At 40.7% G+C, this 26,875-nt stretch overlaps 1 long non-coding RNA gene across 1 annotated transcript in view; it reads right to left on the reverse strand.

Moving 5' to 3' along the window:
• The window catches only part of LOC115076214, a 1,112,347-nt gene that overhangs the window by 503,723 nt on the left and 581,749 nt on the right, over window positions 1–26,875 (reverse strand). The gene's annotated exons all lie outside the window — the stretch shown is intronic.

Below are 26,875 nucleotides of genomic sequence, written 5' to 3' on the forward strand. Positions count from 1 at the left end.
GGCTTCGTTAAAGGGGCGTGTCGGGGGCGGGTCGGGGGCGTGCCGTAAATGACACGGCGTTTTGGGGACGTGATGTGGCATTTCGGGGGCGTGGCGCCAGCCCGGGGGCGTGGTCGAGGCCTCCGGACCAGACCCCGGGTCGGGTGATGGCGCGCCAGGAGCCCACTGGCGCGCGCAGATTTAAGTCAGCTTTCAGCAGGCATAAATCTGCCAACAAAGGTAAGGGGGGGTTTAGATAGGGCCGGGGGGGTGGGTTAGGTAGGGGAAGGGAGGGAACAGGCAGCGCGCGCTGGGCTCCGGGTGCGCAGGTTGCACAAATGTGCACCCCTTGCGCGCGCCGACCCCAGATTTTATAAGATACACGTGGCTACGCGCGTATCTTATAAAATCCAGCGTACTTTTGTTCGCACCTGGTGCGTGAACAAAACATAGAAACATAGAAACATAGAAATGACGGCAGAAGAAGACCGAATGGCCCATCCAGTCTGCCCAGCAAGCCTCACACATTTTTTCTCTCATTCTTATCTGTTACTCTTAGCTCCTTGTTCTATTCCCCTTCCACCCCCACCATTAATGTAGAGAGCAGTGATGGAGCTGCATGCAAGTGAAATATCTAGCTTGATTAGTTAGGGGTAGTAGGGGCAGTAAAAGTACGCGCTCGCGCAAAATTATAAAATCTACCCCACTATTCAGAAATAGTGCACACTTAAAACAAGAAAAAAAATGAAATCTCTTTTTTCCAATCATTTCTCTCTAAAAATGATAGGAAACAATAAAGATAATGTCCTTGACATTGTCTATGTTGTTTCAAATAAAAGCACATCCCTAATGGGGATGTGGCATCATTGAAAAAGCTCTGCTCCCTGGTCTTCCTACCTTGCACAATCTTAAGAAATGCACATAAAGTAAAGCCAATATAACTAGATCACAATTTTGATGATGGGAAATACCAATTCAGTTTAGCAAAGAGGTTCTGGGGGTCAGCACTTTAAATACCATTGTTAAAATTTTAAACACTCTGGCCTCAGTTGAGAGTCAATGTGAAATATCAAGCATCTTCTTAAAATAAGGCCACTTGGACATTCCAGTACTTCCGTAGCAACAACATTCTGTGTGACTTGTAACCCAAACAAGAGGGGATGTGAAAGTCCCACATGCAGGAGAGATGCAATTATCTAAATGTGAGAGCACCAATGAATGAACCACCTTCTTGAAGCCAATAAATCGAAGAAAAGCCAAATATTCCTTACCGATCTAACTTAAGAAATACGTCTTGATTGATTAAACCACCTGCGCCTCAGCATCATATTGTGTTTCCTTCTCCAAACTAGCTGTTTGCTCATTATTCACTTTCAAGAATGATAACCTTACAGAATTACCAACTTCTAGTCTAAAGATCTCAGTTTTAGAAACATTTAGCACTAATTTACTCTGTGTGAGCCAAGTTGCAATATTATCCAGTTGAGCCGAACTCTGCTTATTTTCTTAAAATTCCTATGGAGAAAATCACTTGCAATTGGGTAATAATATAAATAAAATATATCTGTAAATACTTTGGATAAAAGTGTTATATGAGCAAATACGAATATATATATATATATATATTAAAAAAATAAAAATAAAAATATATATATATATATATTAGAGTTGTGCTCAATACTGCATGCCAGCTAAACTCATAGATGCATAGATGACCAAAACAAAACTCTTTATAAAAGCTTGCAAACCACTCAGAATTAATCTATTATGAATATTAATAAAAATCTGTTAAGGGGATATAGAGCTTTTTAAATTGGAGAGGACTGGCAAGTTCTCAATTTTGTAAAATTAGTCAGTAGAGCCTGTTGAGTTTTTTGATAAGATGGAGAACTTAAATTAGAAAATATTGATTGGGCTAGTGATTAAATAGGAATTTTCCTTACCATCAGCCCCTGTTTGATTTACTAACTCTTATAATAGTCAGGACCAGCAATGTCCTGCCTCTCAGGGAGCTTAGCTTGTCAGCAATCAAAAGTACAAGTAGTTTTAGCATATAACATCTAATTCTTCCTCCTCTTCTCCCTGTAGCAGGCTTTTCATCCCAATCTGAGTAATTCTCTTGTATTCTGAGAATAGGAACATATCTGAATAATATCTATTGCTATGATTTAGGTTTATATGCACTTACAGAACAAATGGTCATACATGGAATAGCAGCTTAGAGAAATATTCCTGGGTAGATTGATTCCAAGTATTGTATAAGGTAATAGATCTGAAATTGGTGGTAAGGATAACTCCCATTCCATTACACTCCCCAACAGTCACCAGTGAGATGTATGAAATTGTACCTCATATGGTAGATTTAAATGTAGCCTAGAGAATCCGTATTCCTAAAATCACAGCTGCTGATGCCTATTTGCTCACTCTGTAATGTTTTGTGAAGGTATAAATGGAATTCCACATAATTGCATATCCTATTTTTTTCCACATAAGCATATGCTTTTCATGCATGAGTAGCCAATACTTTGCTGAGGAAACTAACAGGAGTCTTCTGGACTGTCTTTTAAGGCTCAATGCTATATCATTAAACAAATCTAGAGATGGAAGTCTTGCAGTCTTTTAGTGGCATATGTGCATGTATTCACTTAAAACATAGAAATATGATGGTAAAAAAAAAAAAAAAAAAAATCATAAGGCCTAACTAATCAGCCCATCCATCCTACAGCTTTACAATTCCCATCGCTCCTTCCAAGATGCTCTGTGTTTAATCCATGCTTTCTTAAATTCAGGTACTGGTTTTGTCGCCATCACTTACACTGGGAAGCGGTTCCATGCATCCACTATCCTTTCTGTAAAGAAATATTTCCTATGATTACTCCTGCATCTACCCTCTTTTAACCTCAGTTCATGACCCTTTCTGTGCATGGAAACCTTGGAGGTGTTTAAATGTTTCTATCATATCTCCTTTATCTCGCCTTTCCTCTAGGTATACCAGTTTAGATCTTTAAGTCCCCATATGCTTTAGAATGAAGATCCTTGACCATTTAGTAGCCACCCTCTGGACCGACTCCATTCTGTTTATATCCTTTTGAAGGTGCGGTCTCTAGAACCATATAAGCTATTTTATAAACAGGTATATTTTTGCTTGAATGTGAACATTTTACTGGCACTAAAAAGGGATGATCTTGGGAAATTCCGAGTCGTGGTCAAGAAGTACACACGGTAGTTGCTATTTTATAAGAAATATACACATATAAATTAGCAAATATTCATACAATTTTAAACATGCTAATTGATTTGTAAATTGAAATTGACCTTGTCAATTTTGGGGGGTTGGGAGGTCTGGGTGAACTGATTGAAGGTATAACAACTGGTAGAGGTATCGGAAAACTGGTGATTTCAAGTATGCACACAAATATTTTCAAAATAGTATGTACACACATACTTCATAAAATTCCTGCCTCCAAGTATAAATCAGGGCAATTACACAATTTTTTCTCATGGCTAAATTATATGCATGTATGTTTATAAAATAGCTAAAGAAAGTAAGTGCTCTCTAGCATGTGAAATATTCACACTTACTGAAATATATGCATGTACATACAGAGCAGAACTACTCGGTATTTTATAAACTGTACAGCTCCCACTACACAATTTATAAAATAGTAAGAGAAATCTCCGCACATTCACTTACATACGGTAATGCTCTACTGCAAATAGTTTTGAAAGTTAGGCTCCCTGTGGATAGTAAGCAAGCAGTTTACACATGTATGCTGTAGAACAGTAAAATTCTACGCAGGCTGCTAATTATTTTGTGTCCGAGAACTGTCTCTTTGCAGTGTCATTACATTAGGAAATGTGTTTGTGGAGATCTAAGGAGATATTGAGTCGTGTGGAAGTAATACGCAGCTGTAAAACAATTGTTGGAATGCCATATATATCTTTTGCATGAGGCTGCTCTTTGTCTCTGTAGGTTTGTCGCTGTGATTAGTTCCATGGAATCTACATATACCAGTGCAACTACCATGGTAAACGTCTATGCAGTTGTTCCCTTCAGTGCACACATTTCTATGTTAATAAACTTTGAACTCTCTGGTGGGTCTATTATTTTACCATCATGTTGTGACTGTTGTAATTTTTATCTGGAGCTGGTGACCCAGGCATTTCCCTTCTGCATCTTGAAATGGAGTCAAGAAAGTGATGTTCAGCTGCAGAAATGAGGCAAGAGCTTAATGAGCCAGAGGTCAGAGCCTGCCGCTTGGCAGAGCAGAGGCATTAAATTATTAATGGATGAAGAATGGAGATGAGGGCTAATATGGTACCGGGTCAGAGAACAAGCATTATAGTGCATAACTGGGCAATGGAGCTTTTATTGCCAAGCAAAAGAATGTACCCAAGACCATATTTCCTAATGCCTTGCATAGATTTAAGTTGATACGTTGGATTTTTCCTTTATTTGGAGTGCATTCATTACAGTTTCTTGTACTACTGAGAACTAAAGGTCAAAACAAACAAGTTGTAGGTGAGACCTTTTTATTGTACTAACTTAATACATTAGTGACTGGCATTCAAGAGCTCTATTCCCTTCTGCAGAGGAAAGGGACTCTTATTCAACAGATTCCTAAGAAATTAGTTCTTTGACAAAGTCACTTCTATAACACATGGGCACTGCTTTAGAACGAGACTAACAGACTTAAAAGGGAATTTTAAAAGCCCGATGCGCGCCAAAATTGGGGGATCTGTGAATATGCCAGGCTGGTGCATGCCAAGCGGATTTTAAAAGCTGGCCAGATACACGCATACTTGCTGCTGCGTGCACAAATGAAAAGTTTACAAAAGGGGCAGAGCGTGGTCTGGGCAGGGCATAGGTGTTCCTTGATTTAACCGTGAAATCTGCATGTAAATACGTGCACTGGCATATATCAGGGTCCCCTGCTGCATAACTTTACTTCTGCTATAGATGACGTCTAAGTAGTAAAACAAAAAAATGTAGGCAGATCAGCTGGATTTTAAAGGTAATGCCTATCAGGGGGAAATGGAGGCTATTAAACTAGGGGCGGGGGGGGGGGATTGGAAGCCCTACACTTTAACTGGGAAAACTGGGAATGAACTGGGAAAACAGCCAATGGTGTCAGTGTAAGTGACTTTTAAAATTTCCCCATTTGCGTGCACAGGCGTGCGTCCACTTAAAATTGCATGCACACGTTTGTGCAGTCAGACTATTTTATAACGTGTGCATATGCGCACATATGTTATAAAATGGCTGCATTCTTGTGTGCGGGCTGACGAATGCACACACGCGTGTACCCGCGTGATGCTCTGAAAGTTATTGTCTATGGGAGCAACCAATTTTCAATCTCTCCAGGCAGCTTGCAAGGCCATTGATTCTACAATACCATTTTCAAAAGGAAATGCCCCATGGTGTTTTCCTTTGAAAATGCACCATTGCATACACAGGTACAAAAATACTCAGCATGCATCGGGGCAGATTTTCAAAAGGATATGTGCATAACCCCCGAAAGCTGCCCCTGCCTGCCCCTGCGCACGCCGAGCCTATCTTGCATAGGCTTGGCGGCGCGCGTATGCCCAGGGGCTTGCAAAAAGGGGTGGGGCATGGGCAGTCTGGGGAGGTCTGGGGGTGGGGCGGGGGCATGGCCTGAGCCTCCAGGCACAGCGGCCATTTGCCGCTGTGCCCGGGATTGCGGGCTGGCCATCGGCCGGCAGGCGTAACTTCTTCAACAAAGGTAAGGGGGGTTCTAGGTAGGGCTGGGGGGTGGGTTAGGGAGGGGAATGTGCGGGGGGGGGGGGGGGGCGGGCGGAAGGAACGTTCCCTCTGAGGCCGCTCCGAAATCGGAGGGAATGGAGGCAGGCACCGCGGCTCGGCGCACGCAAGTTGCACAATTGTGCACCCCCTTGTGCACGCTGACCCTGGATTTTATAACATGTGCGTGGCTGCACGCGCATGTTATAAAATCGGCATAGATTTGTTCATGCTGAGTTGCACGAACAAATCTGCAACCGCGCGTAGGTTTTAAAATCTGCCCCATATTTTTCTTCCCATGGCCTAACTCCACCCCACATTGTGGGGAAGGGGGAACATCTTTCAAAAGGCCATTTTCCACAGGCAAACATGTGTTACCACATAAAAGCCTTTGTTCACTAAAAAACATCAACCAAGGATATCTTTCACCTACACATAAAATTATGTCTTAGTTAATTAAGACAGCAACAACACAAAGAGCAAATATTCGCGAACCTGTCGAAACTAATAAGAAAATACAAAAGGTATCGCCAAAAAATTGTACAAATGAACACACCGTCTACTCAGAAAATGGACAAAAATTATTTTAGAAAACAGGACTGCATCAGCAAGCCTTTTGACAACGTGCTCAGTGTTGAACCGTCCGGTCTTATCAATCACTTGCAGCCTGTAGGTGTTCAAACAGCTGTATTATTATGTTTTGACTGTGTAAATTCACAAAAAATCACGATGAATTGCAAAAGCTCTAGCAAGGTAAGACAGCTTGAATTTAACAATTCACACACTCTGATCCATTCCACTCATATATTAAGGCAGTGTACAACCTTGTACATCAAATGCCGACTCGATAGCGGCCGTGTTTCGCAGCCTGCCGGCTGCTTCTTCAGGAGTCACAAAACTCTTAATGTGTGATCTATAAAACGAAACAAACAATTGACATTTGGATATAGTGGGAAAAGAAAGCCAGTACTTAACTGACACCGGTGCGATCACCTCTTGGAAACCGGACTGAAGGTCTCAATGTCATCCTTTGCAGAAACGCCGGGCTAGAGACCGCATTCAGCTTGTTTAACTAATTAAATAGCCCGCTCTTTTGCGGACGTAATGACGTCATAAAGGACGTCATTACGTTACAGCACAAGATGTTTTGATGGTTCTTTTCATGTGGTGACACTAGACTCGGAGTTAGCGTCTTGTATCCTTGACTACAGAATACGTCCTTTATGACGTCATTACGTCCACAAAAGAGCGGGCTATTTAATTAGTTAAACAAGCTGAATGTGGTCTCTAGCCCGGCGTTTCTGCAAAGGATGACATTGAGACCTTCAGTCCGGTTTCCAAGAGGTGATCGCACCGGTGTCAGTTAAGTACTGGCTTTCTTTTCCCACTATATCCAAATGTCAATTGTTTGTTTTGTTTTATAGATCACACATTAAGAGTTTTGTGACTCCTGAAGAAGCAGCCGGCAGGCTGCGAAACACAGCCGCTGTCGAGTCGGCATTTGATGTACAAGGTTGTACACTGCCTTAATATATGAGTGGAATGGATCAGTGTGTGAATTGTTAAATTCAAGCTGTCTTACCTTGCTAGAGCTTTTGCAATTCATCGTGATTTTTTGTGAATTTACACAGTCAAAACATAATAATACAGCTGTTTGAACACCTACAGGCTGCAAGTGATTGATAAGACCGGACGGTTCAACACTGAGCACGTTGTCAAAAGGCTTGCTGATGCAGTCCTGTTTTCTAAAATAATTTTTGTCCGTTTCCTGAGTAGACGGTGTGTTCATTTGTATAATTTTTTAGTTAATTAAGAAACAGGAAGGCAAATGTGAATAATGGAGGAAAAGACCTCAGACCACCAACATATCATGTTCAATGGACCTCTAAATATGTTGTGTTTCGTTCAATCATTGGTTAGAAAAAACTTCCACCCATCCAGCATTTTTTATACATTAAATTTTATAAATTTTCAATTTTTTATAAAAAAAAAACAAAAACTTCTCAACTTTGTTCTTTTCTTCAAAATAAAGCAAATAATTCTGTAAGTCTGCCGCAGATGTTGGCCAAACATTTCACCGACTAGGCTACCTCATGGAGGAACTGTTTCGCACATCTCCACAGCATTCATTACCAAAGCAAGGCGCTCTCACTTAACAAAAAATAAGTGGAAAAATTACTTCACAGATTTTCTTTTTCCTAAGTGTGCTATAGCAATGTCATTTTCCCACTGGTTTATTTTTGTTATGGCATTGAAATTCCCAGGAAAAATAAAATAAAAACTGAAAACCAAGGTCCTTAAATATGTCCCACAAACATAAAAATAGATTTAAATTATTCTTACTTTCAATTTACTTTTCTGTTTTATCTACTTGATGTTACAATATCTCTTAGTATTTGCTTATCTTAAAATATTAGTAAGTACTATAATAATTCATTTAAAAAAAATACTCTCATCCATCTCCAGAGCTGTCAGATTCTGAAAGCTCAGATAAAAGGAACCTGAAGGGAAAATGAGGGAAAGGCATTGAACCCAATTAGAGGAGGAGTAGTTTGAAAGTATTCATTGATAAAATGTTCACCATTTTAAATGAGATGAGGGAGTTTCTTTCCAAATTTTGGCAACTGTTCATTTATTTTCATTCTTGTGCATATCAGCATAACTGTTTCTTGGTTCAATTTTTTTTTTTTTTTTAAAGACTTGTGCATCTTGAAATGCATTGCACAGTGAACTCTAAAATTCATACCTTCATGAATGATTTTTCTCTTTCATCAATTGTTAAACTCCTATCTCAGATCAACATTTTCTTTGAAGGATTCATTCTTTTTTTCACAACATTCATTTTGCCTTAAAAAATGATTTCAGTTTTATACACTTTTTCTGTAATTTTAATGTATTCACTATAATAATTTTGCTATTCCTACTTTTAGGTTATAAGTTAATTATCTAACCTATTTTATTCCCATATTTATTTTCTGTTTTGATAGATCCTATATAAAAGAGGATTTTTTGTCATAGAAATGCAATTGCAAGCGATAACTACTGCATTGCATTTGTAATATTTAAATTTGGGAAAGGGGAGTGGTTAGGGTGGACAAAAAACAGTTTATTTCCCTACCGCTGCGGGCGGTAATGTTTTACACATTATCGCTGTCAGTAGCACCGGAAATAACACCAACGTTTGATGTGGCGCTATGGCAGCAATAGTGGACACTGTGGCAGCAACCGTGGCAGGCGAAAATGCACCGCTGCGATACTGATGGCTGCCCATTATCGCCCCCTGCCCCTTTTTTTTCACGACATCATTCTGCTATAAATATAGCAGAATTATGAGCTGCTGGGAGCTTCCCAGGCTTCTGTGGCCTCACTACCGCCAGATTCTCGGTTGAGTACTGCTTTCTTTTACACTCGCGGCTAATGCCCACCTCAGTTTCAATTGTGGCCTGATGACACCAGCAGCAGGAGGCTGCCTCTTGTCTGGGCCACATATAACATACCCTCAGGAGCTCCAAAAGCCCCAGGGCACCTCTCCACATTCGTGGCTGTCAGATGCTGCATTTTTTAAAATGTGGCTTGGAGCCACAGGCAATAGGAATCATGCTGCTTCTCCTGGACCCCACATAAACACACAAAAAAAAAAAAAAATCAGGGTTCTTCCTGCGGACCTCCCAGGCCCCAGAACATCAATGGCCATCACTTCTGGGCTTCCTTAAGCCCACCAACAAAGCAGATATTTATTTGATTTTAATTTTACTCTTATCTACAGATAAATTATGGACTATGACATGCAAACCCCCCCCCCCCCCCAAAACAGCATATTGTGCCATACAGATGGCTACAACCACAAAAACACAAGCTCTGATAATTTTGTATGCAATAAAGACAAACATGGTTGGTATTACTAGTACACTGACTTTTCAATTTTTGTTAACATTCTCACAGAAGTGTCACAGTAGGCCATGAACTAGAATATCAACAAAGCTCATTACCCAGTAAAAAATGTTGCTAGCTGCAATTTTTAACGGGTATCATATGGCTTGGGGAGAACTGTACAGAGCGACAGTTACAGCCCTTAAGAGAAACATGGGAGTAACTTGCACAGAGTGGCAGTTATTAGAATGCAAATGCACAAGGAAGAATATCTGATGGAACTGAGGGAGATGAAGAAAGTAATCAAGATAGCAAAAAGTCAAGAGGAAGAAAGGATTGCCAAAGAGGTAAAGTGAGGTGACAAAACATTTTTCAGATACATCAGAGAAAGGAGAAAAGTTCCAAGTGGTATAAGTGAAATTGAAAAGTGAAAAGGATCAATGTGTGGAGAGAGACAAAGAAATGGCAGAAATATTAAACAAATACTTCAGTCGGTGTTCACTAAAGAGGACCCTAGAGAAGGACCGTCGCTAGTTAACAAGAAACTGGAGGGGAGTGGAGTAGATGTAACTCCGTTTACAGAAAAGGATGTATGGGAAGAGCTAGGAAAAATAAAAGTGGACAAAGCCATGGGACCTGATGAGGTCCATCCCAGGATACTGAGGGAGCTCAGAGATGTACTGGCAGGTCTACTGTCTGACCTGTTCAACAGATCCCTGGAAACGGGAGTGGTACTGAGTGATTGGATAAGAGCGGTGGTGGTCCCACTTCACAAGAGTGGGAGCAGAGAGGAGGCTGGAAACCACAGGCCGGTTAGCCTCACCTCAATGGTGGGAAAGGTAATGGAGTCGCTGCTAAAAGAAAGAATAGTGAACTATCCACAGTTGGAATCGCTGGACCAGAAGCAGCATGGATTCACCAGGGGAAGGTCCTGTCAGACAAATCTGATTGACTTTTTTGATTGGGAGACTAGGGAATTAGATAGAGGAAGAGCGCTCAATGTCATCTATTTAGATTTCAGCAAAGCTTTTGATACGGTCCCGCACAAGAGGCTTGTGAATAAAATGAGAAGCTTAGGAGTGGGTGCCAAGATGGTGGCCTGGATTGCAAACTGGTTGACGGACAGAAGACAATGTGTGATGGTAAATGGAACTTACACTGAAAAGAGAGCGGTGTTAAGCGGAGTGCCACAAGGATCGGTGTTGGGACCGGTCCTGTTCAATATCTTTGTGAGTGACATTGTGGATGGGATAGAAGGTAAGGTTTTAACGTTAGCAGCTGCCACTTACTCCTTTGTCCATTGTCCATTTGAAATTAATCCTTACCCGTACCTTAACACCCTTTCGGTCGTTATCCTCTATAATAGTAATCACACATACTCTGTCTTTTGGTATAAAATGGCCGCAGCTTTTATTTTAAACATAATATGATAACTTTTAAGATACCCGAGCCGGTAGTATGCTTTTTCCCCCCGCTGCCTGCCGCATGAACCAAGCAAGGCAGCCTGACTCCGTGGGTTCCCCGCCTTGTTCCCGAGCAAGGGGGGCCATTGCCTCTTTGCCTCCCAGTGCCAACAGCTACCCCGCCGTCATGTGATGACACCAGCACCACTTGTAATCCGGCCCAACCAGTCCGGGTACCCCCCCCCCCCCTTCAGCTGCAACATATCCCCAAACATTTGATATACATTAAACTGTGCTTACTAACATAGATAAGCTAACTGCATGTTCTAACACATTGTGTCATTTACATAGTAATTGTAATTTTATCCTTGCAATCAGGGTGGGTGGGTGGGTTTCCCTCTGCTTGGGCATGGCCCTTTAAAGGGCTGCGAGCGTCGAGGGCGGCACCGGCTCCCTTTTATGACATCATCCCCAGCCCTTTCCTGACCCGCTAAACAGGTAGGGAAGGGCTGGAGAGGCGGTGTGTTCCTCGTGGCCACCCTATTCTTCCTTGGCCGTCCCCCCCGCCTCCGTCGCCACACTCGCCGCCTTCAAGGGTGGGCTCCGGCCATTCGGCACCAGGCCCACCTATGTCTTTTTGCAGATGATACTAAGATCTGCAACAGAGTGGACACGCTGGAAGGAATGGAGAGAATGAGACGTGACTTAAGGAAACTGGAAGAGTGGTCGAAGATATGGCAGCTGAGATTCAATGCCAAGAAGTGCAGAATCATGCATATGAGGAGTGGAAATCCAAAAGAATTGTATTTGATGGGAGGTGAAGGACTGATGTGCACGGAGCAGGAGAGAGACCTTGGGGTGATAGTGTCTAACGATCTGAAGTCGGTGAACCAGTGTGACAAGGCGATAGCTAAAGCCAGAAGAATGCTGGGCTGCATAGAGAGAGGAATATCTGGTAATAGAAAGGAAGCGATGATCCCCTTGTACAGGTGAGGCTCCACCTGGAGTACTGTGTTCAGTTCTGGAGACTGTACCTCCAAAGGGACAGAGACAGGATGGAGGCGGTCCAGAGAAGGGCGACCAAAAAGGTGGATAGTCTTCATAAAATGACTTATGAGGAGAGATTAAAGAACCTAAATATGTACACCCTGGAGGAGAGGAGGAGCAGAGGCGATATGATACAGATACTTGAAAGGTTTTAATGATTCATGGTCAACAACAAACCTTTTACAATGGAAAAAAATCAGTAGAACTAAGGGTCACGATTTGAAGCTCCAGGGAGGAAGACTCAGAACCAATGTCAGGAAGTATTTCTTCATGGAGAGGGTGGTGGATGCCTGGAATGCCCTTCCAGAGGAAGTGGTGACGACAAACTGTGAAAGATTTCAAAGCGGCGTGGGATAAACACTGTGGATCCATAAAGGCTAGAGGATGGGAGTGAAGAGTAGAGCCATGGAGGTGGTTTGCTGGAATGTTAACTACTACCTGGTGATTACTACCCTTACTCAAAAAAAATCCCTTGCACAGTTACTGCAACCCCAACATTGCTCTCAGCTTCAATGGAAAAAGGGAAATGTGGAAAAGACGATTTGCATTCAGATAACAACCAAAAAGGACTGAACTTCATAATCTGGATAAACAAATAAGCATGGGGGTAAGCTTGCTTATTATGGCAGTTACTACCCTAAACCAATTAAGCCTGATACATCACTTTGAAAGCATATACAGCATTGCTATGTGCTTCAACGGTAGGGGAAATTGAGGAAAACAGGATTTACACTCAGACATCATCCAACAAGGCATCGATCTGTGCAATCTGGGTAAACAAGCATCAGGGTAACTTGCTTGATGCGGCGGTTACAACCCTTAACCATAGGCCTTATGCTCACTTTTGATGCAACTCCAACATTACTCTCTGCATCAATGACAGGCGATGGCAGGAAATTTGAATTAAACAGTTACCAACAAGAGCCCTGAAGTTGGTGGTTGGTGAAACAGATAAGTATGGGAAAATAAGTGTGGAAACTTGCTGGGCAGACTAGATGGGCCAACTGGTCTTTTTCTGCCATCATTTCTATGTTTCTATGTAAGACGCTTATTAGGCATACTAGATGGACCATTTGGACCTTTTCTGCCATCATTCTATGTTTCTATGGTTTTTCTTGCTGTCAAAGACAATTAAATGCATTTCGCTGGTACATTGGCATAAGTACTAATATATTTCTAGAATAGTTTCACTATCTATATATCAGAGACATGTTTTACTTTTTCAATGACTATTAAACATAAATCCAGCCCTTCTCCAGAGTTCTGTGGTGGGAAAACATTAGATCCCTATTATACACAATATAAATAAATTACAAATGAAAGGGTGCATGAAAAGCATACATCGAAGTCACAAGACGCCTTTGTATTCCATTGATTCCGCTTGCAAGGTAAAGTGGCATTTAGATTTCTTATTTAATAAATTCCTACAGAAAATTAGTTTTTCACAGTGGGAAGAATTTCAAGGCTTGCAGAGACGAACAGTCAGGATCTAATCACTGTTTGGGCTTTTGTAGATACACCAGGGGCTTGCAGATATTTGAATGATCCAATTACCTCTGCTGAGGCACTTGGGCCTTACCTGAATACTAATCAAGGGATATGCGGCCACAAAATAACTTTGGTTTCTCCAGAAGCTCTAGACGTACACAGCTCCACAACTGACCTTCTGCCAATTACATTCATTTCAACTCTATTAGCTCATCTTTAGCCTGCAGGTAACATATGCATGGAAAAATGGGGAAATATTTCTTAAATCAACTTGCTACGATGCTGGATTCAGGAGAGCTGCTCAGCAACTGGCATTAGTTCTGAAACCAAATGTAATTGTGCAGTAAATAATGGTGAATTAACCTGACAAGAAACCTCTTTTTCAGAGGCTAAATGCCATCTTCCCTGAAAATGAAATGATATTGCCTGATAAAGGAATAAATCATTTCTTTGACTGTGTCTCTATTATAAAAGGCAGAGTGAATGGAATTTGTACTTATAGGACGGTGATGGAACAAATGAGATTGCTATGCAGTTATTGGCACACTTTTGTTTCTGGGTTTTTGTTTATTCAAACAAACTATTATGTTATCAGAAGAGCAACTTATTGCATCTTTTGAACACTAGGAGTTAATAGAGGAAATGTAATGTTTGCATAATGTGATTGATCAAAAAGGGGTGAATTTTCAAAGAGTTATGTCTGTAAAAATTAACACATATGCACATAAGTAGCCTATACTCTCATAACTGCTATTTTATAAAAGTCAAAAGTATACTTGGTGCACATAAAAGCATGGAAAAAAGTTATGATTGGCAATCCGCAAGCTGCCCCCATGGACAGCAGCTCTTAACTCCTCAGCAGGACCATTCGGAGGAAGTCCCTGTCATGGCCTGATGCCACCGAACCTTCCTGCCACCAAACACTGTGCTCCAATGTAACGAAATGCTGCCAACCCTGCTGGGCTTGTCCTCGCTGAGCTCCTCCTTACGCATGCATGTGCCCCGACCTCATCTTCTTAAAGGGCCCATGGTGGGAAAAGCCCCAAGGCACCCACTGATCACATCAGATGCTGAGCCCTATATAAAGGGCCTTTCTGTTCCTTCCCTCACTGCGTCAGCAAAAGGTCCAACTATTCAATGTAGTGCATGTTGCTCCAGCAGTTTGTCTTCATTCCTGCTTGTCTTCAGCTTCAGAATGTTGGGAATTATTAGAAAGGGAATGGTGAATAAAACGGAAAATGTCATAATGCCTCTGTATCGCTCCATGGTGAGACCGCACCTTGAATACTGTGTACAATTCTGGTCGCCACATCTCAAAAAAGATATAATTGCGATGGAGAAGGTACAGAGAAGGGCTACCAAAATGATAAGGGGAATGGAACAACTCCCCTATGAGGAAAGACTAAAGAGGTTAGGACTTTTCAGCTTGGAGAAGAGACGGCTGAGGGGGGATATGATAGAGGTGTTAAAAATCATGAGAGGTCTAGAACGGGTAGATGTGAATCGGTTATTTACTCTTTCGGATAGTAGAAAGACTAGGGGGCACTCCATGAAGTTAGCATGGGGCACATTTAAAACTTATCGGAGAAAGTTCTTTTTTACTCAACGCACAATTAAACTCTGGAATTTGTTGCCAGAGGATGTGGTTAGTGCAGTTAGTATAGCTGTGTTTAAAAAAGGATTGGATAAGTTCTTGGAGGAGAAGTCCATTACCTGCTATTAAGTTCACTTAGAGAATAGCCACTGCCATTAGCAATGGTAACATGGAATAGACTTTTTTTGGGTACTTGCCAGGTTCTTATGGCCTGGATTGGCCACTGTTGGAAACAGGATGCTGGGCTTGATGGACCCTTAGTCTGACCCAGTATGGCATTTTCTTATGTTCTTATGTTCTTATCTTTAGTTCCAGCAGCTTGACTTCAGCATCTCATCCTCAGTTCCAGCATCATGTCTTCAGTTCCAGTGTCTTCAGTTCTTATCTCCTTCCTCATTGCCCATCTGATCCTTCTCTCAGTATGCCTGCCCCACCTATCCGTCCCTCCTCTCAGATGGATACCTGGTTTGTCCTCAGCCTGCTCTAGGATATGCTTGACTGCTGCCTGCCTCTGACCATCACCCAGACCTCGGATTCATCTGACCTCCATCTGCCTATGACCCTAGCTATCCCAAGACCACTGCTTCTGCCTTCAGCAGAGACCCTATGTAAGACCTGCTGGCCCCAGCACCCAAAGGCTCAAACCAAGCGAAATGAGGGTTGGTATAGGTGAAGCTCCCACTGGATCTTTTCTGGGTCTACCTGCCGATGGTGGGAACCTGCAGGGCACCTCCCTGCAGGTTGTGCAAATCCTGCCTTGGCCCAAGGTATGCAGATAGAACAGGGGTTTCCAAGCAGGGCCAACAGTTACAAATGTAAGTTGCTATTTAGAAGGGCTTTGTCTGGTTGGGGGTGAATGCCCTGGCAGAGGATTGATACAATTTGGGTGGGAGAGGGGGAATTGCTTTACATCATATTTTATTTTTTACTTTAAGTGCTGCTTAATTGGATATCTTTAAAGATATCTAGCTAAGCAATACATTTTCTGGCTACATGTAGCCGTATAACTTTGGGTGAATATATTCAGATGGACGTTTGTTCCACTGAATATTTGGGGCACGTTATCCATATAACTTATGCCAGATAACTTGTCTACTTGCCAGTTTACCAAATATGGACCTTTAAATAAAATGAATCCCAAAACACTGCTCCCCTACCCTGAAACAAAAAAAAAAAAATAACCAAAATAAAGATGCCCCTCTACATATCCCTAGTATACAGCCACAGACATAAAGCAAATAGGAATTATTTAGGAAGGAATTGTAAATATTATAATGCTTCTGTAGAGATCTATAGTGCAACCGCACCTTGAATATTTTTTACAGTTCTGATAGCCCCATCTCAAGAAAGATAACAGAAATAGAAAAATTAAAGAGAAGAGCATCAGAAATGATAAAGGGGATGGCTCAGTCCCCTTAAGAAGAAAAGCTAAACAGATTAGTGCTTTTCAGCTTGGAGAAGAGATGATAGAAAGGGATATATAGAGGTTTACAAAATCTTGAGTGCAGTGGAACAGGTAAATAGAAAATTGTATTTACCCCTTTCAAAAAGCAGTAGGATTAAGGGTCATTCCATGAAACTTACCGGCAGCATCAGAGAAACAAATCGGAGAAAGCCAGGTGGACTTGGGAAAATCCACCTGGAATTGGATCTATTCTTTAGGATCTGCTGGGTACTTAATAATGATCCAGACTGGCCAATGTCAGAGACAGGATGCTGAGCTCAAGGGACCTTTCATCTGATCTAGCACAGCAGATCTTAAGTTCACTGTGGAGAACATTTTTATAAATAGTAAAAGAGAACATGAGGCAAATTTATAAATGAATGTTTATCATAAATTATTTGTTAAAAAATGCTTTTAAAATCTCAGAAAAGAAGGAATCTCCACTGCACACATAATGAAACACTTTGTTGCTAAGAGAAAGATTCAAAGCCAGGCAAATAATACAACTGGCTAAAACTCAGCCTTCCTTGTTATAAATAATATACATTCTATTCATTATAGCTTTTATAAGTGCCTCATAGAGTGATATCTTAGTGAGTCATCTATGAAATGTGTTAAATTGTAGTTCAGCTTTATTATAGAAACTGCTCCACACACCTGCGCTCCCCCAAACACACATACCAGAACTGGAAAATGTATAGAATTGTTCCCCAAACTACGTCTTATTAGTTTGTCGCCTGGAAGACAGGGATAATTTCATTCTCATTAAGTCTACCTAATGACTGGACCAATGAAAATCACTCATTAGAAAAGTGTTTAAATACAGCTACAAAATGCTTTGATTATATTGAATTTGCTGGACACAATAATTACATCCATTAGGGAATCTTGCATTACATTACTTATAATAGCAAGATAAGAACTGCTTGAAAATCAGATAACTAGAAGTGAAAAGCATATCTAAATCTCTATTGCTCCCTTTAGACTTTCCTGGAAGCTTCTTCTGCAGTTCACTTACATTCTACAGTATCATGTGACTAAGTCACTGTCTCAGTCGGTTGCCTCTCATGGCTCCTACACAAGAACATTTAACAGCATGCTTAAAATTGTATTTGGAGCAAAAGTCCTCAGGTTTTAAATGCTAGCAATAATATTCTCATTATAGTGTTCAATTGACCACAGATTGAAGTCTGAACAAAACTTTTGATGAGTGCAAGTAATGAAGAATGAAATTTTGCTTGAGGAAAAATCTCTACTTCCAGCTCTAGTCACATTCAAAAGATAAAGGAATGCTATCTTCACATCCTGTTCATAAAGTCGAGAAGCAACTCTTTTTTTTCCCTTTTGGCTCCATTTCTGTTCTGTAGGTTAGGCCTAGCTTCTACATGGATAAGTGATATCTGCTGTACAAAACTGAAGAAATGCCAAAAGCTACGGAAGTGTTTGGATTTCTCAACTAGAGGGCTAAAGAATCATGGTTATCCTAAAGGAAAATATGATGTATTTCAAACAAATACCTGTACTGTGCTTTAAGCTGCTTTCCCCATGGTCTAAAAGAGGCAGAAGAGGGATTTCTGCACCACCGTCTCTAGGTTCCATAAATCTCCTTGGTGGAAGTATGAAGAACCAGTTTTGTGTTCCTTACTGCATGCACTTAACAATAGGGTCGACGCAACACAGTGCGCTCAGCCGAATGCACTGTATAACCCGCAGTCACATGTGGAATAAATAGGCGCTAATCCACCCCCTAATGCAATAGGGGGATTAGCGCCTATTTAACGCACGTCCCACGCAGAGTGAATGAGATAGCGCTCGCTCATCACATGCAGGCGTTAATAGCTGAGTGCAGGTAAAAGAAGTACAGAAAAGCAGAAAAAAGCCCACCATGATGCAGCCAGCTGCGTACTTTCACACCCCCCCCCCCACTTTTTTGGCCATGGGCGATCCTTCCGCTGTATTTATAGTGGAATGATGAACCTAGGGATTTCTACCTGATTCACTAAGGGCTTTTTCCCATAGACACAAAATGGGATAGAAGCCTTAATAAATCTGGCCCTTAGACAAATAAGTGTGGGTTTTTAGACATCTGGCTTAGTTAACGGATAAGTCTAGCACAGTTAAGTTACTCAGCTGGATAGGGGCAGAATATTGTCCTCTTGGAGGTCAGTATTTAGCACCACTTAGCCAGTTAAGTTCCAGCTTCTCTGGCTAAGTGGTGCTGTCTGAAAATTCAGCTGTGCTAGTCAGCTATAAATTAGCTGTTTAACCTGCTAAGCCGTTAGCCAGAAAGGTTTTGTGAAGGATGGATGCATCCCAGGGAGGAGTTATTTATCCAGCTAACTTAGCCAGAGAAGTACCAGTTTTCAGCCTCATCCAGTTGTGTTAGCCGGATAAGTCTAGGACAGCTATTTGGCTGCCTTCTAGTTAGCCGGATAAACTCAGCTGGCTATCTATAAGATAGCTGAGTGAATTCAGCAGTGCAGTTGCACCACTGAGTATCTTGGTGACGCTAGCCACAAAGGTTTATCTGGCTTACTTGCTCAGCTAGATAGAGGCTGAATATTGGCTGCTTGGAATCCAAAATCAAAATCGGTCAAAGACAGGGGAAAAATAAAATCAGCAAATAATTCAGAAAACTCGCAGAAAGCACAGGTCCACAAGATGCTATTACTCATTATTTTCTTATGTTATTTGAGTAGAAACCAGCTAGAAGGTTCTTTCCTTTTATTTTTTCATCAAGCCCTTTCTGCTTCTTTGGATGCCGAAGAAAAGAAAGAAAAACTCCTTTTTCTTGACCCCCCCCCTCCCCTCCACCCCTCTTGCTAGCTACAGACTTCCCCAATCAGCTGTTTTCCCCTGTAGGATAGGAGTCCTAATCTTTCTGCCCTTACCAGACAGAGCATCACTTTCCCACATATCCTTAGAAGACAGAGTGAAGTGCAGTTCCTTGACTGTTTTTTCCCTGAGCTCTCCGAGTCTCACCAGCACTTCACTCAGAACTCCCCATGAGCTTAGGTCCAACTCCTCCCTTATGACGCAGCGAGTCACTTTGAAGAACTTGATCAACCCCACTGGGGGAGGGACCCTCGTCTCAGTCAATCCTAAACCCCACACCTTCCATTGCTAGGAAATTCCTTACAGGCAGCCCTACAATGGTTTTCTATGTAGAATATTTTGTCTTAAAACAAAATGCATAGCAAGACACATTATACCCTACAGCTAGAGTAAAAGTAGAACTATCCAAATAGTGTTAACATCTGAAATGGCACAGACCCTGAATTGGCAAAAGACCAAGGAAAATCCGAAACACTTTATTAAGAAAAATCTGTCCTTTAAAGACATCAAAAAATAAGTCTTCAGAATGAAAAATGAATGCATTTGATCATGTAATGTTAAATATTAACCTATCACCATTATGGCATGGTAAAGCAATGCTTTATGAGAATCCCTATATATTTTTTTTCTTTTCTTTTTAGCAATTGTGAGGCCACACAAGCATGAAATACCCCTGTGGCTTGAAGAAGTTGCCAGTGCTGAGATCTTATTGTCATAGTCAAGCATGGCCTTGACTTTCACCAAAAGTCTTTGCAGATGATTTTTGAAAGACAGCTCATTTCAGATGTGTCAACGCTGCTATTTGTGCAAGACTTCTGGTGACAGCTCCTCAGCGCTATCTTTATTTCTTCTGGGGGCTTATTCTGCCACTCCACCATTTCATATTGCCAATTAGGCTGAACAGCCTCATAAAAAGAGAAAAAAAAAATGTTTGTTTCCTTGACAGCAAAACCTAAAAGCGACTGGAACAATTAGTTGCTCTATTTTAAACTGCATCTCTGTGTTGCTATGGCAGCAGAAGTTATTAAAAGATGTAAATGAAAATATTATACATAAAACACTGTATGAAATTACAGCAACTGGGTTTTCTGCAAGATGTAGGGGGTAGGGGAGAAAGGTTTGCATCACCAAAAAATGTCTTAATTGAATTATATTTTTAAAAGAAAAAGTTAAGTCAGTTTTAGAGCAAAAAACATTTTTTTTTTTTTTTTTTTACATTTAGTGCTGACTTTTGGCATTCCTTTGTGAAAAGTTCCTTGCCAGAGTACACTGATTTGGCAAGAGAAAGAAAAGAGAGGAAATGCAATGTGATTGGACAAAAAAAAAAAGACCAATTTTATATCCAGAAACCATAAAGTCTTCAGAAACTATGCTAATATGAGGCTTCTTTTCGCACCCTTCAAGGTTCAAACCTCCAGGTGCAGAAGACCTGTCAACCACCATATTTGAGAATAGTTTTTTATATGGCAGTTTTAGAACAAAAGAAAGTGAACGGAATCTTCTACTGCTTTTCATATTCAATATGAAAGTTGCCAGTCCTATCCCTGGCCTATCCCTGGCCATATTGCGGCATATTGCGGCGGCATATTGCGGCGGCTTATTGCGGCGGTTACTACCCCTACTACCCCTAACTAATCAAGCTAGATATTTCAATGGTGGGGGAGGAAGGTAAATAGAACCAAGAGCTAAGAGAAACAGATAAGTATGAGAGAAAAAATGTGTGAAGCTTGCTGGGCAGACTGGATGGGCCGTTTGGTCTTCTTCTGCCGTCATTTCTATGTTTCTATGTTTCTATAAGTTTGAAAACTCACCCTTTTGAAGTTGCTTTTAAATCCTAATCACTTCTCTACAATAAATACACTTCCATAGATTGTTTGTCATATATGTTGGTCTTGACTAGATTGTAAGCTCTTATGTGTATCAGTACAGCACTGCGTTTGTCTGGTAGCACATTAGAAATGATAAGAAGTAGTAGTAGTAGTAGTAGTAGTAGTAGTAGTAGTAGTAGTAGTAGTGGGTGGCCCATGCTCCACCTTCATCTGGTTTGGATCCAACTGGTGAAGTTTTGTAGACATTACCTTGCTCTAAGTGAGGTAGACAGATGGAATCACTGCTATAGTGCTTTCAGCCCTGGTTGAAAGTGCTGAAATCCTTCTAAAATCTGATGGTACTGCATGCTAATATAATAATACTGCAGATTTTAGAACATGGGAACAGTATAATGCTGGAAGACATACAGCATTAACACACTGATCCAGAAAAACCGAAACCAGGCTGATATATCAGAAGAAACAATGACATTTAATACAGAATGCTTACCTTCATTCTTAGGAGGTAAGTTACACAGGGTCGTGCAAAAAATTTGTCATATATACATGTTGGGAGTATGGTTTGCAACTACAAACTTACAGTATTTCCGGATTTAATGCGGAAAGTAAGCATGTACTTCAGCAATAATATGCATATGCTTTTACATCTGCTATTTAACGTGCCAAATTCAAACCTCGCTTGTCTTTTGAGACCTGGTGTTAGCAATTGCTGAAGATAGGAGACTGCAGTTTGATTGGAGGTTGTGTTCAGTGTTTGTGTAGTCATGTTTCAGGTTTTTGTATACTATTTCTTTAAAGTCTCCCTCATTTATTTTTTTCAGCCTATGTATCTAATACATTGTTTTGTTTTTGTTTCTTTTCTGCATTTGGGAGCTTATTGTGTATGGGTCGGTTTAGGAGACTCTATGCATCTGGTGTGCCTAGAGGTGGATATGGTATTACTCATCGTGTTTCTACTGGTAATTCTGTCAGTGATGACTCTGGTATAACTGGAGGAGATGAGAAATGCAGCAATGAGTTCTATAAATGTGAACGCATAATGTATGGAGGGAGAGACAATAGAGGAGAAGGAAGGGGAACTCCATGGAGATGGTGTTTAGGCCCCAAACAGTTTTTGGATCAATCTGATGAGCAAGTTATGTGTACCAGATGGCGTGGTTCAGTGTAAGAGTGCAGGAGATAAAGATTCATACAAAGGTGAAGGTTCTAGATTTCTGGAAAACTAACTTTGTTAAAATGGATGAGCACTGTATGGAGTCGTTAGCTAGATGGAAAAATCTAGGGGAAGTAGAAGAGCAAAACTAAAGGAGATATTTTAAGGGCAACTATCCTTTTTATCAGAAGAATAAATAAAGGAAAGAGGAAAAAAGAGGCCACTATGATTTTTTAATGAAATAGATGGAAAGGTAAAGGAGATTAGGTTACTGTTCAAAAATTACAAAAGATCGCAGAAAGAGGAAGTCAGGGGACAATATCTGGAAAAGCTAAAAAAAAAAAAAAACAAGCTAGGAAAGTGGTCAGGAATGAAAAAAAATGTAAATGTTAAAAAGTAGCAAATCCAGTAAACAGGGGGACAAGACACTTTTTTTTAAAGATAGGTTAGTGATAGAAACCAGTGCAAAAGTGACACTGCGAAACTCAAAGATGAAGGGGAGGGATATGTAGAAAGTGATGAGGAAAAGCAAAATTGCTTAACAAAAATTTCTGTTCAGTGTTCACTGTGGAAGAGCCTGGAGCAGAAGCACATAAAATAAACACAAAATTGGAAATGAGCTAAACCTCAACTAATTTTCAGAAAAGTGTGTTCGTAAGGAGCTAACCAAGGAAAGTAGATAAGGTGATGGGGCCAAATAGGATATATCTGAATATATTAAGGAAACAGAGAAATTCTGGCAACTCTGCTGTTTGACCTTTTCAATGCTTCTTTAGAGTCTAGTTCTGGAGGACTGGAGGCAGATGTGGTTCCTATACACATAAGTTGAAGGAAGGAGGAGACTGGGAACTACAGGTCAGATAGTCTGACCTCTGTGGTGAGCAAATTAATGGAATCACTGCTAAAACAGAAGATAGTGCAGTTTCTGGAATGGATTGCAAGAACCAAAGCAGCCTGGATTTTCTAGAAACTTTCTTTACTTCAAGACAGAAAAATGAGAACAATGAGAGCAATAATACAATTCCTATTGTAAGGTACAGTGGATGCATTAACTGCAACAATGCAAATTAGCAGAACATTAACAACAACATTAACAACTCAGTTTATTATACGTGTTGTATGTAAAAAGAAGTATCCATTTACAATGGATTTTATTAAAAAAAAAACCAAAACAAAACAACCCTCCATTGATAATTTTCAGTAAAACACTATGGGGTAAACTTTGCAAGATCATGCATAAGTTAGCCAGCAAAAAACATGTAGAAGTTATAACAGTTTCCTAAGTGGATTTAAGCGCACAAGTCCATTTTGAAAATTATCCAATCTAAACTAATCACATAAACGTATACCCACCAAAACAGCCACACAAGTCTCTCAGGGAATTTTGCATGCATACCTCTTAAAACTGAAATTTATACACATAAGTGCAAACCTCTCCACTTCTCTGCTCCAGAAACACTTCTGCTCAGTCTGGCAAAACTTACTTGTGAATGAGATATGTGCACGTAAGTTTACCCGTATTTTGGGCAGGCCATTTTGTAAAAGGCTATTTCTGAGAGCAAAGCACTGCCTTGCCCATGGAAATGTGTTTGACCACATTATTCATGTTATTTTATTTACTCAGCAGTCTTTTCTTTAAACTAATTTTGCTATTTCTATTATGTCATATTTCAATATTTTATGGTCACTTTAAGAAGTTGAACTTATTCATTTTACCTGGGATATTTAATTCCATCAATGGGAATTTATCATCATATGACAAAGGAAAAAAATAATAGTTGATGACAATGACTATGTTCAGAGAACTATCGCCAAGACCATAAATACATCTTAAAAATCATATTATCTAGCAAAATAAGTTAGCGCTACAATAATAAAGCATGCCACACAATGTTAGCATATTATAAAGTGAGAATATATGTTATACTTTCAATAGTGTCATATAAAAAAAACTTTGCAACAAACCAACTGCAGTGGCAGTTGATCAATATTTCCTTGTGCACAAAAATGCTTAAATTGAACTGAGCAGTGTAAGCACATGAAATGTACTTGGAAAGGAAACCCTCGGTGGAACCATCTAATTAAAATTATTCAAACTTGCTTTGCAATATAAATATTTTTGAAGAATGACTATGGATTGTGCTGAATCCAGTCATTGTGTGGATTTATTAGCTTTGAGCTTTAACCCTGGAACTGTCAGCTATGATTGCTCAAGTAATGTTCAAGGTTTTGCAGCAAAAGGTGATTAAGTGCATTTAGAAAGTGAGGACATCAGTTCCCAAGCTACCTAACATCAATTAAAGGAGGCCAAATTAAATCGATGTTCTAATTCCACAAAATTAATGATAACTTTTTTTTTTTTAATAGATGTTACAACATCTCCCTCAGGTCCCCTAATAAATTCTTATCACATCAACTCTCAAAGAAAGCTAATGGTTACCTCTTGCTTGAAGAAACACACTTCCAGATCAGCCACAGGAAATTCTCGTATCAGTACATGATGCTTTCTCAGCACTTTTCTTTCACTGTTCATTTATTTCTTTGGATTGCTCTTGTTTTCTTTGAACTCAAAATGTTAAGTAATGTGGATGCTCAGTCAGAAGCTGTGCACTGAAGGATTCCACTACCTGCCACAGTTGTGCTTTGAGGCAGGAGGTTCACAGAATCCTATTCTGTTCCTAACATATCCCAGAAAAGGAGCTCTGTATGCTGATCCTCAAAGGTTTCAGATTGGTTTGGTATCCCACTTACTATCCATAGTACTAGATGTGCAGCCCCTTGAGGACTGGTTTTGAGGATGCTATCAAAATATCACCATCACGGTGGCACACTGTGGTATCATGATGTCTTCTTACTGGGCATCACGGATTCTGAGGCATAAACAGAATACCATAATTTCCCTATTGACCATATCAGTAACTTACTTCCAGCCCCATCTCACCTGTCTTTCAGCCGGTCCAACCACCTCTGTCGCTTCCAGCGCAGATCCCGGTCCTCCGCCTTCAGGTCTTCAATCTAAAGCGAGAAATAGGATTACAAAGTTGAGTTTGAACTTAGCTGTTAATGTGACCTCCATGCTGTTATGGATCACTGTATGCTATTGACATCTGAATCGAGTAGCATGGCTCTTTGCACTCCCTTAATGCACCTAGAAGTGGTGTGCTGCCACCAGGTCTGAAAGTACCCCAAAACAGGGATACCCCATGAACTGCCATTGTAACCCTTTTCATGAGGGAGCAAAAGCTGGCAGTCCAGCCCATGGAAACATGCCTTTCCATAGAGCACATAGCTTTCGGGAATGACAGGAACTGTGTAAGAGGGACAAATTCTGACTTCTAAAAGGAGGTCATAGGTTTCCTCTGCTATTGGGGCCACCCTGAAATCTATGACAAGTCCCATAGGAAGATCTAGCCCAGTGGTTCCCACCTCTGTCCTGGGGGACACCCCCCCCCCAGCCAGTCGGGTTTTCAGGATATCCACAATGAATATGCATGAGAGAAAATGCATATTTAATGTGGATTTTCTTCATGCATATTCATTGTGGATATCCTGAAAACCTGACTGGCTGGGGAGTCTCCAGGACTGTTGGGAACCACTGATCTAGCTAATTGCACCTTTATTATACTTGTGACTATTAGTTTTAAATCATCCCTTATCATCTATTTCATGCTTGTGTTAAATAACACTGGCAACATATGTACTATTAATGGAATGTACATTTGTAACAGTATCCAGACATAACTAGTCACTCTTGCTTTACTTATAGACCACTTGGGGACTTCCTTTCTGACCTCCCCCCCCCCCCAGGCACACCCTAACCTTTCTTAATCCACACTCCCAAACCCCTAGAGCCTCCTCTAATGATACCCCTATGCACACCCTATCCTGCCTCCACCCCCACTACCCACATTCTACTTACCCCATGTAGGTAGGAAGCTCCACAGTTAAAGATGCATGAAAGGAAATTTCAGGCCTCCTTGTTCCAGTGCACTCCAGTGCGGGGAAAAGAACCTGATTATGCTCCACCACTAGGGGTACCAGGTGGCCAACATTCCTGGTGGTTGTTTGGCTGTCTCATGGGTGCCAGTATTGCTGAAAATAATGCCCCTGGAGAATCAGAAGTTCCATGTCACGGAAGCGTGCACGTGGATGGTATGTGTACATTTGTGCATTAAGTAAAAACAACACTCAAATGTACACAAATATCCACCCACAACATTAATGTTGAATTTAAGTGTATTTAGATCATGTACATACACACAATCATGTGTATGATTATAAAATACATGCACACATTAGCGCACAAGCACATTTGTGTGTGAATATGGGCTTGTACGCAATTGTTCTAAAGTTATCTTCCCTATCTGCTTTGAAGTTCTCATACATTTGTATACATGGATTTCAACCCTACACAGACTTTTATAAAATTATCTTTAGATTGCATTTTCAACTATATGTGCATACTTTTCCAG

This window comes from Rhinatrema bivittatum, chromosome 14 (genome assembly GCF_901001135.1).
Source record: "Rhinatrema bivittatum chromosome 14, aRhiBiv1.1, whole genome shotgun sequence".
NCBI classification, from domain to species: Eukaryota; Metazoa; Chordata; class Amphibia; order Gymnophiona; family Rhinatrematidae; genus Rhinatrema; species Rhinatrema bivittatum.